We start from the raw sequence: 12,269 nt of genomic DNA on the forward strand, positions 1-12,269 counted from the left end.
TATATGTTTAGGACCCAACTTATCCAGATGGATATTGGTGGCCACCCGACTATTCAACCTAGACCTCCAATTAGTTTCAGTTGTTTCCTTGATTATTGCAACATTTACTATTTTTAGCAGTTTTTCGGGTCGTGAACTTTTGGAGTTGTTTTGACCCCCTAAATGCCATTTTTTTAGGTCCGTTGCATACCCACAGACACAGGTAGGGGCTTGTAGTAAATCCTGTATTACATAAAGAGATATTTCCAACGATATATCATACATGCCAAACGAAGATCATATGACCAAGTTATGACCTCGAGAAGTTGGTTTCCCAACTAACCACAATGGGGCCCACAAACTCTTGGTGTTTCATCTCCTAGGGTTAGGTTTTTGGATTTTTAGCATTCTCCTTTGTTTCCCAATAATAAAAAAGTCCCTTAAGCCTCAATGGAACACAATTCAGAGGTGTTAGTGTCATATGTTATAGTAGTCAAAATCCAAGCTTAGACTTTTCTACTATTTAGGTAAATTTGTAAAATGTTGTATATAAAAGCTACATGGAAACTCAAAGATTATTGTAAGTGACAGAGACCCCATTTTCACTGGAAATTTTTGGACAGAATTGTTTTCTTGTCTTGGTCCTCAGTTATCTCATAACTCATCTTATCATCCTCAATCTGATGGGCAAACTGAGATAGTAAACAAATGTTTGGAAGGACATCTTCGTTGCTTTGTATCTGATAAACAAACACAATGGGTCAAATGGTTGCATCTGGCTGAATGGTGGTTTAACACTTCCTTCCATATTTCAACAAAAATGACCCCATTTATGGCACTTTATGGATATCATCCACCATCCATCACATCATATTTAAGAGAAAATTCTAAGGTTCAATTAGTGGAAGATCACATCGAGCATCAGCAACAAGTTCTCCAACTCTTAAAGGATAACCTCACCTTGGCGCAGAATAGAATGAAACAACAGGCAGATCAACATCGCAGCGAAAGAAGTTTTGATGTAGGTGATTGGGTATTCCTACGGCTACAACCATATAAACAAATGTCCCTCAAGCAAGCTAAGAAGGATAATAAATTATCACCAAAGTATTATGGTCCATACAAGATGTTACAAAAGATAGGTACTATGGCATACAAATTGGAGCTTCTTGCAGCTTCCCATGTGCACCCAGTTTTCCATGTTTCATGCTTAAAGAAGGTTATAGGTGACAAGCTTCCAGTTCAAACATATTGCCAGAAGTTGATGAGGAAGGAAAAATCATATTGGAACCTGAAGCAGAGAAAGAAACAAGAACTTGAAAGCTATGAAATCGATCAATTTCAGAGTATCTCATCAAGTGGAAGAACTTACCCGTTGAAGGTTCCACATGGGAGGATGAGAATTTTATACAGAAGCATCCAGAAAAACTCAAGCGTTGAGGACAACACCTTTTTGAAGGAGAGGGGCATTTTAGGTCCCTTATTACTAGTGATTCCCCCATTACTATTGTCGTTGTATCCCTTATTCTTATTGTTGTGCCCCTATTGTCCCCATATTGTTATTATTGTGCCCCATAGAATCCCACTATTGTTATTTTTGTGCCTTTATATTATTATTGTTAGGTTGGCTTTAGTTATATTGTGACCCTTAGAATCCTATATATAGAAAGAAGTTTTTGTCATTTGAATCATCTAAGAATTGTTCATTTGTGTAATGTAAAGGAGGTTGCCCCCTCGAAGAGGCTTATTTCTAAGGCGTTGATCTATCTTCTCTATCTTTTTGTGAGCTGGTTTCATAACACTCAAATTACTTTTTGCACATTCACACCTAAAGTATGCAAGAAGCTCTTTCTAAAGATATATTTCTCAACACCTCAAGTGCTATTTTCAGTGCATGCTAGATTAGAGTAGTGACTTCACAATGCAAAATATTAAAAGCATACATAATCATGGTGGCTCCAGAGACACACAGGACAAAGAGGGCTTATGAAAGCTCAAAAATAAAAGTGTTTGGATTATGCTCAAACCAAATTCATGTTAAATTTCTTGTTGTCATGATCGCGGTGATGCAAACGGTTCGTCAATCCAAGTCCGGATGAGGAAGATAGAGGCAGTCAAAGTTTTGGTTGACTTTTAGTGAGTAGGCAAGTTAATGGAGACACAATTTGGACTTTTTCCAACGGACGGAATCCAGCCAACTCTGGCCAGATTCTGGGTGAAATTTTCGGCTCGTTAAAATGAGTCCTATGCTCAAATTTCAGAAAATTAAAATAAAAGGCTTAGTATTAGAAATTAAAAAAACATATATTGAAAAAAGGAGGTGGTGAGCCACCACCCCCACCACCCCATGCCTCTCCATATAAAGAGCATACGTGAATCACAAATTTTTGTGGAGGCTGATGGGGATTGAACTCACCCGGCCCACGTGGGTCGGCCCCCACCGGGCGGCCCCATGTACCATCCATGGTATTTAACAAATAAACCAACCACCGCCACCATTTGGAGTTAACGCATCAATATGGTTCCGCACAGTTATCACTCCATTTAATACACAACATCACACCATATAACCACGTATCAAAACCATATGCCATATTAAAACAAATCATAACCACACCCATGTTAAAAAAATTGGTTATGTGTTAAATTTGGTTCCATGGGGATTGAACCTGGAACCACCTCCACCAAATTCAAAGATTTTACCAATGTGCCAACCAACTCACATGGGAATATCTGCATAGAAGTTAATATAAACCTTCATTTTCACCAGTGCGCACAGGCAGATGGAGGAACCAAGAGCAAGCATGGAAAACGAGGTAGAATATTTTTTTATTAATTTAATGTAGGTGGAACCATGACTGAGCGAAATTTCCAAGAGGGCGAAATTTTTGCAGAGTCCAAATTGGACAAAGTTTATGTCGATTTTACACCTCTCAGCGACACGAACTCGATGGTGCAGTTAGTTTCCAGATCTGATCAGCCGATTTGCATAGGACCCAGAGGAGGGAATCTTTGAGGAACCTAGGGGAATCTAAAAGATTCCTTGAGCCCCAGATTCTCACTTTCTCAGAATTCAGAAATTTGACAATCGATTTTTCACTATTCGACGCCACAAATCTTATGGTGCATTCAAATTTTCCATTTGTTCATTGTATTTTTCAGCCACTTTTCTAAGCGGAGTGTAGGTGTCAGCATTCATGTGCGAGCAGCCATTTCCATGAGATTTGATGCCGCGAGATGCGATGTGCGACTAGCTTCAATAGCTTGACACCCTTTTCTTCAAATGGCCCCTGGATGTGAGGTATATGAAATTTGTTCATGTACTTCTTTTGTTATGCATTGTTCTGCACAGATCCCTATTTGATGCTTGATGTGGGATCTTGTTTCTTACTCGATTTCATGATTCCTGCTTGATGTGATGCAGAATTATCTGTGTGATGTACTTGTTGTCATGACTCATCATGTTGTGTTTTTAGATCCCTTTGTTATATGTTGATGGGATACTCATGTTGTCGTCATGCATATTTGCATTGAGATCCCTTTTATGCCATGTTGGTGGGATGCTCATCATGCATGAGTTTATGTCATACTGATAGGAATTTTTTTTAACTGAGAGTTCCTGTAGCGGAACATCTCTTGGAGCCACTCTTGCGTGAGGGAATTTTCCTTGTATGATAGCGACATCACCTCTTATGTACATCATCACTAATTGACAGAACTTAATGCAGCGTCCTACACCATCTTGACACCAGGGCCCGGAGACGTAGTCCCTCCTAGACGAACTCCATTATCAACAACTTATGTTTTTATGTTGCTGGTGATTGACATGTTCCCCTTCTTTACATCATGCACATATATTCATTTATGTTCTCTTAAAAATGCAATTCAACACATCACGAAAGTAAAAGGTCTTGGAAGGGTCCTTTGTCACACACAGACCTGGATCAAGTGGTATCAGAGCAGTCTTTGCGTTGATGTGAATTGCAAGCATGAACAATGGAACATGCAGCGACAGAGGATGAAAAAGCGATGTACGAGACCATTCTTAAAATTTCCAAAAGGGTAGAGATAATGTATGAAACTATACAGAAAGAGACAGAGGAAAAGGAGTGATTGCAGCTTCAGTTGCAAGCCACGAAAGAGGCCCTGGAAGAACTAAAGCAAAACAAACATAATCTTCAAATAGAGAACGTTGAATTGAAGATGCATCTACATGAAGAGAAAGAGGAGAAACATAGTTTGCTACGACAACTGCAAGCAAAGGACGAGGCCTTGGAAAAGTTGCAGCATGACCCATGTGAGGTAAAATGTAATTCTCTGAATTCATGTATGTATCTTGATGATGATTTCGCTGTTTTTGAAAATCATACCATAGGAATTGGCTCCAAACTGTTGAAGAAAATGTGGTATGAAGGAAAAGGCTTGGGTGTCAATGGCCAAGGCATTGTCAACCCCATCAAAGTAGAGGAATTGCTGTGTCGAACAGGACTTAGGTATGTCAGAAAGGAAGTTGGGGAATGCGCCACAACAATTAGCAAACCACCAACAACAGATGATGAGAAGCCCTCATCAGTTCTTTCAAAATCGACAGAGGAGGTAAAAGATGTTGATTTCCTTTCGGTTTCATCTTCACATAGTATGATTTCTGTTGGAGATTTGGAGATCCCAATTACAGGGACAAACATGAGGCTCCTTACCAGGACGAGGCATGAGGAGGAAAAATAACTTGGTGTTAATAACCAAGGTATAACTCAACCATTGGGGGTTATGCAAAGACCTCAACTTTCAGGCTTGACATACACTGAGTGAGAATGCTCGAAGGTGTTAGATTCTTCTGAGATGTCGTTGAAATCATCAAGGAAAGACAATGATGGGAACACATCCCCATCATCCCATGGCAGTGCCTGTTAGCCTTGGAGGCATTTGGCCCAAAAATGGACCCAAAACACTCCCAAAGTCTTCAAAACCCTCTTAAGGATCATTCAAAGTCAAAATCATCGCATGCCAAGAGCCCTTGGAAGGGCGGAAATACATTATCACGAGGCAAAAACACTCCAAAACCATGAAAAAAACCAAAATTGCAGGCTTAACAGTCCAAATGCACGACAACCGTCTGATCTGGTCGATCAACGGTCCAGATCTGATCAGCGGATCACATCGGTGGATCTGATCGGCACAGGCGGGTAGTGGCAATCAACGCAAGACACCGCCGATTAGCAATCACCGATGATCAGATCGGCGGGTCACAATCGGCGGAGGCAAGTCGGCGGTTATTGGCACAGACCAGGGGGAATAAGCAATTGCGATCGGCGATTAAACGTGGACCGTCGATTGCATGCGCAGAACAACAGCCCTCACACCGCGAATATCGCTATCAAGGATTACTATGAGTGCTAACCATGGACCTCTGGCTTGGGTGATGTGTGATTGCGATCAGATCGCATCACCGTATTGCAGTGGAACATCACCATGGAGCGGGGCCTTTGCATATATGTGCGCGATGCGATAAGACCCGGACCCGATGGGTTTCAGAAGCAAAATATATATAGTTTCAAGTCCGCAAAAGCCCATTTTTTAATATTTTTTGTGTATTTTCGTTGTTTAAATGAAATACAAAGGAAGCTTAGGGCAGAGCCGATTGCGATGAAGCCCAAACCCGAAAGGGTCCGGGAAGTGAAATCTATAAAATTTGAAGTCTAGAGGGAGGCCGTTTTCATGTATTTCCCATGTTTTTCAAAGTATTTCAATACAAAGGGAAACACAAGGCCAGGCCACTTGCGATAGGTGACAGTGACCCAAGGGCGGACCCAATAGATAAATAAACCATGCTTGAGGACTTTTGAAGTCTGAAAGAAGCAGAATGGGCAAGATTTCTCAGTATTACAGTGTTTTCTATATAGAACAGAAAACAATCATTATTAAGCATTTTAAAGAGATCACAGAGGCCCGAATAGCCATTCCATCACCTAAAAGAGGCCGAGAGATAGAGACAAAAGGCTAGAAGTGGAAAGGTGACAGCACATCACGATGCAGCCCACAAACAGAATCGATCATGGAGCATCAACAGTGCAACACAGCCCAAATCAACCCAAAGAGATCATGGGGCATCTCTGGCACGAGAGAGATCCTTGCCAACACAACCAGAATACCTGAAGGTGGTTATTGCTCTGTCAAAAGGAGAAAAAACCTCCAAGTCGTGCTTGCCGATTCAAGGAATCAAACAGTGAAGGGACAGAGAGGATAGATTAAGACTCCGAGCCTTTGAGAGTTCAGGAGCATTATAAAAGGCCTATAAAAGGCTGGAAACTAGATGTAATAAGGATTCAACCTCTGGAGATTACTGATACTCTGTTCCTTCAAGATTCTCATCTTCATTCTAGTGAATACAAGCTTCTTTTGTTGTTATATGTTCAATGTCCATTTTCCTCTTCTGTCTAAGCTTGCACTTGAACAGTTTGTTCATGTTTTCTTTTGTGTCTAAGGCCAGATAATTGTCATCTTATCTCTGCTTTGATAAATTAGATTTGCAAGCTTCTTTTACTTCCTGTAGTTGGCCATTCATATGTGTTTATATATGCATCTACTGGTATAGGTGGTATTCTCCATCTATTCATTGAATTTACAAACTATTGAGCATTAGTGGTCTAAAGCCTTGTAGAGTTGAGGGTGTTCATGCATGTCTTGAGTGAGAATAGAGTTGAAATGGTTATCTAGCTTGATCCAAACCATCATTCATTCCAATAGTTTAGAGAACAATATTGAAGATTATATGTTACCAGGCATCTCTGAGCTGCAACCTAGGAGAGTTTCCTGGAGTGATAACATAATTGGCACCGTTGCCAGGGAGAGGAAACTGAAGCTCAACTTCCCTGGGAAACGACACAGATCCAGCTTTGATGATAGACAAAGTCTGGGCACATTTTTGGTTGTAATCATCTATCTGGCGACTCTACTGGAGGCCGAACCTCTTGGCGACTCCACATCATAGTTCTGGCTCAGTTTGTGAGGCATACTTGGAGAAATCCTCAGAAGCTACAAGTTGACCCAGTACCTGACCCTGAAAAAATCATCAAAGAGAGAAAGGTATTGTAGAAAGGAGCATCAGGTTCAGGTAAACCTAAAAAATCTCCTATATCTCTTCAAGGAGGGCCTTTAATAAAACAAATACATGTTGAGAGTATAGATTCTAATACTAGCAATGAAAAAGAACTCTTAGAGATTCATAAAGCTCCTTATTCTTTAGGTTTTCCTTTTGTTGTATGCCCAAAGGAAAACTCACCTCCTATCCATCATACTCCTTTAGTCTTATTAGTCACTCCTCAGCCCTCTATCATTCAGACTACTAGTACTCTTTTAGCCACCACAGCTATGGCTGGTCCACAAGCACCTACCAAAATGGAGAGAATCATAGCTGCTAGGTATGGACCTCTAACACTACCCACTCCTTTGAATGCCATGCCTATTGGAGAATATCAGAAGTATATGCCTAAGTTCACTGGGACTGAAGGTGTTTTAGCTGAACAACATCTTGATTCATTCTATAGCTATGCTAATAACCTGGACATTAGTGAAGATGATTTCTAGATGAGAGTCTTTGTCCAAAGCCTAGATGGAGAGGCTAGAAAATGGTTCAAGGAACTAACCCCAAGATCTATAGCAGATATTGAGGCCTTAGATGATGCATTCCTAAAGCATTGGGGGGACAAGAAGGATCTCCTTTACTACCACACTAAGTTTGGGAAATTAAAGAGGGAAAATGGTGAGCTATTGTCTAATTTTAATAAGAGATTTAACCGCATGTACAGCAAGATACCAACTGAAGTGAAACCCACCACTACCTCTGCTAGACTCATCTATGCCAGCACCTTTGATTCTGACTTCTGTTTACTATTGAGGGAGAGGCGATGTGCTTCTTTGGCTGATATGCAAGATGCAGCCCTGGAAGTAGAATCAAACATCATGGCTGCAGAAAAGCTCAAAGGTAATGTTGATAGAAGGAGACAGAGGGGCGAGCCTTCATCATCTTCAGATCCCAAGATCGATAAAATGGCCAAGATGATAGAGTCATTAGCCTCTGAAGTTTCCAAATTAAAGGTTGAGCAGCATTCTGGGAAAGGAAGGGTTCCTAATACCTTTGCTCCTCCAAATCCAAATCCATATAGAAGGGAAAATGACCAGTTGCAGATCCTGCAAAGAAACAAAGATGCCAATGAAGACCAAAGGGTGAAGGTCCCTTTTCAGAATGCAGTCATGGAAGAAGAGTAGTTCGAAGAAGATGATGAGATCCATTGTATGGAAGACAAAGGTAGTGCCCCCTTTTTGACCTTAGCTGCCTATGAGAAGTCATTATTCAATGACTAGATCAGCCAAGAGTGGGATGGTGCAGCTGTTCTACAAACTGAAGATCAACAAAGATATAATCTGAGGTCAAAGATGAATAATGCCAAGGAAACTCCTATTCAAAGAGCTATTGTCCCTACAGTACAACAAGCTAATAAGCAGAAGCAACCAGCAGTTGATCCTATCATCCTCAAAGCTCCAACCATAGAGGTAAGAGGCCTTGACAAGTCCCCTTCTTCTTTCAGTTTTCAATCAGAAATTCAGAAGCTAAGAATACATATGCCTCTGATTGAACCAGTGAAGAATGAGTCCTTCAAGAAATCTATCCTTGAGGCTCTTGAGCCTAATTCCATCCAAGCTTCCACTGACTATGTAAATCTACAAGATGACCAACCAGCTGTTATTCTCAGCCCAATGATTGAAAATTGTGAAGACAGCTCCCCATCATTCTATGTCTCTCTGACTATTCATGATAAAATCCTTCATAATTTCCTTCTGGACACTAGAGCCAACCATAATCCAATGCCCAAGGCTGTCATGGATAAGCTCGGTCTTGACATTACCAAGCCTTATCAGTTGGCCTCTATGCAGCTTAAAAAACCAGTTTGCCAGATCACAGAGGAAGAAGGCCCATAGATTTGGGACATGTTCTTTGATGGGGCTTGCTCTAAGGAAGCTACAGGAACAGGTGAAGTCCTTGTGTCCCCCACAAAGGAATACATTGATTCATCTTTTATATTAACTTTTCAGGTCACAAATGACACAGCAGAGTACGAAGTAGACCTTATCATCAGCAGGTGTACAAAACCTTCCAAGCAAAATATCCAAGACTGAAAGCATACATAGATGAGGTGAAATATAGACCATCTTTGCCTGATAATACCAAATGCTGGAAATTTTTTGAAGTAGATGATCAAATCAATAGGCTTTTGCAAGTCTTTGATGATTTTGCTGATATGCACATTGACCAAGAGAAAGAAACCTTTGATAGAAAGGTAAAAAGGGTCAATTTTCAGTTTGGTGACTGTTTTCTCAAAAGGGATACATTAAAGGAAGGAGGAGATGTTTTTGATGGCCTAGTCAATGGGTTGTTCTTCAAACTTTATTTCAGTTAAGGATTTTAAGCCTTGGTATTGTAAATATGTTGTTTTCAAGTTTTTATTTCATGCTAAATAGACTCCATGCCCAATGCAACACTAGGAGGAAGATTTGATCTTGTTTTTTATAGGAAAGGCATTGTTCTGTAGTTCTTGAAACCTCACAGGGAGGGTTTCATCCATAGAAGGAGCCAGTGTTAGCCTTGGAGGCATTTGGCCCAAAAATGGACCCAAAACACTCCCAAAGTCTTCAAAATCCTCTTAAGGATCATTCAAAGTCAAAACCATCGCATGCGAAGAGCCCTTGGAAGGGAGGAAATACACTATCAGGAGGCAAAAACACTCAAAAACCATGAAAAACACCAAAATCATAGGCTTAACCGTCCAAATGCACGACAGTCGTTTGATCTGGCCGATCAATGGTCCAGATCTGATCGGCGGATCGCATCGGCACAAGTGGGTAGTGGCAATCGACGCAAGACACTGCCAATCAGCGATCGCCGATGATCGGATCGGCGGGTCGCAATCGGCAGAGGCAAGTTGGAGGTTATCAACACAGACTAGGGGAAATGAGCGATTGCGATCGGCGATTAAATGTGAACTGTCGATCGTGCGCGTAGATCGACGGCCCATGTCACATCGTGAATATCGCTATCGGGGATTACTATGAGCGCTAACCATGGACCTCTGGCTTGGGCGATGTGCGATTGCGATCAGATCGCATCGTCGTATCGTAACGGAACATCACCATGGAGCAGGGCCTTTGCATATATGTGCGCGATGCGATAAGAACCGAACATGATGGGTTTCGAAAGAAAAATATATATAGTTTCAAGTCCACAAAAGCCCATTTTTTTATTTTTTTTCTGTATTTTCGTTGTTTAAATGAAATACAAAGGAAGCCTGGGGCAGCGCCGATTGCGATGAAGCCCGGACCCGAAAGGGTCCGAGAAGTGAAATCTATAAAATTTGAAGTCCAGAGGGAGGTTGTTTTCATGTATTTCCCGTGTTTTTCAAAGTATTTCAATACAAAGGGAAACACAGGGCCAGGCCACTTGCGATAGGTGACAGCAACCCAAGGGCAGACCCGATAGATAAATAAACCATGTTTGAGGACTTTTGAAGTCCGAAAGAAGCAAAATGGGTGGAATTTCTCAGTATTATAGTGTTTTCTGTATAGAACAGAAAACAATCATTATTAAGAATTTTAAAGAGATCACAGAGGCCCGAATAGCCATTCCATCACCTAAAAGAGGTTGAGAGATAGAGACAGAAGGCTAGAAGTGGAAAGGCGACAGCACAGCATGATGCATCCCACAAACAGAATTGATCATGGAGCATCAACAACGCAACACAGCCCAAATCAACCCAAAGAGATCATGGGGCATCTCTGGCACAAGAGAGATCCTTGCCAATGCAGCCAGAATACCTGAAGGTGGTTATTCCTCTGTCAGAAGGAGAAAAAACCTCCAAGCCATGCTTTCCAATTCAGGGAATCAAACAGTGAAGGGACAGAGAGGATAGATTAAGACTCCAAGCCTTTGAGAGCTCAGGAGCATTGTAAAAGGCCTATAAAAGGCTGGAAACTAGATGTAATAAGGGTTCAACCTCTGGAGATTACTGATACTCTGTTCCTTCAAGCTTCTCATCTTCATTCTAGTGAATACAAGCTTCTTTTGTTGTTATATGTTCAATGTCCATTTTCCTCTTCTGTCTAAGCTTGCACTTGAACAGTTTGTTCATGTTTTGTTTTGTGTCTAAGGCCAAATAAATATCATCTTATCTCTACTTTGATAAATTAGATTTGCAAGCTTCTTTTACTTCCTTTAGCTGCCCATTCATATGTTTTTATATATGCATCTGCTGCTACAAGTGGTATTCTCCATCTATTCATTGAATTTACAAACTATTGAGCATTAGTGGTCTAAAGCCTTGTAGAGCTAAGGGTGTTCATGCATGTCTTGAGTGAGAATAGAGTTGAAATGGTTATCTGGCTTGATCCAAACCATCATTCATTCCAATAGTTCAGAGAACAATATTGAAGATTATATGTTACCAGGCATCTCCGAGCTGTAACCTAGGAGAGTTTCCTGGAGTGATAACAGTGCCCATGGCAGGGAAAGAGCTGAGACAAGCTCTCATCACTAAACTTACACCAGAGACGGAAAGGAAAGGTAAAACTGCTCTCGACATTAGAATGTTCATTTAGATTATAATCATGTTGTTAATGATGAACGTAAAACATGGAATCGAAAGACATGTACCTTTTGTGGATGACATAACCATACATTTTTTAAGTGTTGGAAAATAATAGCAGCACAAACAAAGAAGAGGCATGAAAGACCCTCTCAACAGCAGGTAAAGAAACATGTTAAGCAAATCTGGAGGAAGAAAACTTATTGCAGTCATTGTGATAGAAGTGGCCATCAAAGAGCCACTTGTTGGAGGCTCCATCTAGAGCAGCGCCTTAAAGACAAAGTGTCGGTGCATGAACCAAGTGAAACAGTTGTTCGACCATCGAAGGTGCCACAAGGAGGCGACCCATTCACCTTGATAAGTGAAAAATGGTTTTTAGATATGTTAGCTTGTCATGGTCGTGCTTTTGTAAATCATTTGTTGCATTTTAAAATGTAAAAGTGATGATGTGTTTTCCATCACTTGTTCAGCAACAATGATGTCTGGTATTATTTTGAGTTGCATGATAAACTATGAAAGTGATGTCGTGTTTCTATCACTTGTCAAAAAAATAATAATGTTTGGCCTTATCTTTGTAAATCATGTGTTGCTGTGATGATGTGTTTTCCATCACTTGTTGAAGCAACAATGATATTTCAGCCTTGTTGTCATAGCTGG

The sequence above is a fragment of the Pinus tabuliformis genome, chromosome 5_2 (genome assembly GCF_031772625.1).
Source record: "Pinus tabuliformis cultivar Carrire ecotype Pingquan chromosome 5_2, CPIR1, whole genome shotgun sequence".
NCBI classification, from domain to species: Eukaryota; Viridiplantae; Streptophyta; class Pinopsida; order Pinales; family Pinaceae; genus Pinus; species Pinus tabuliformis.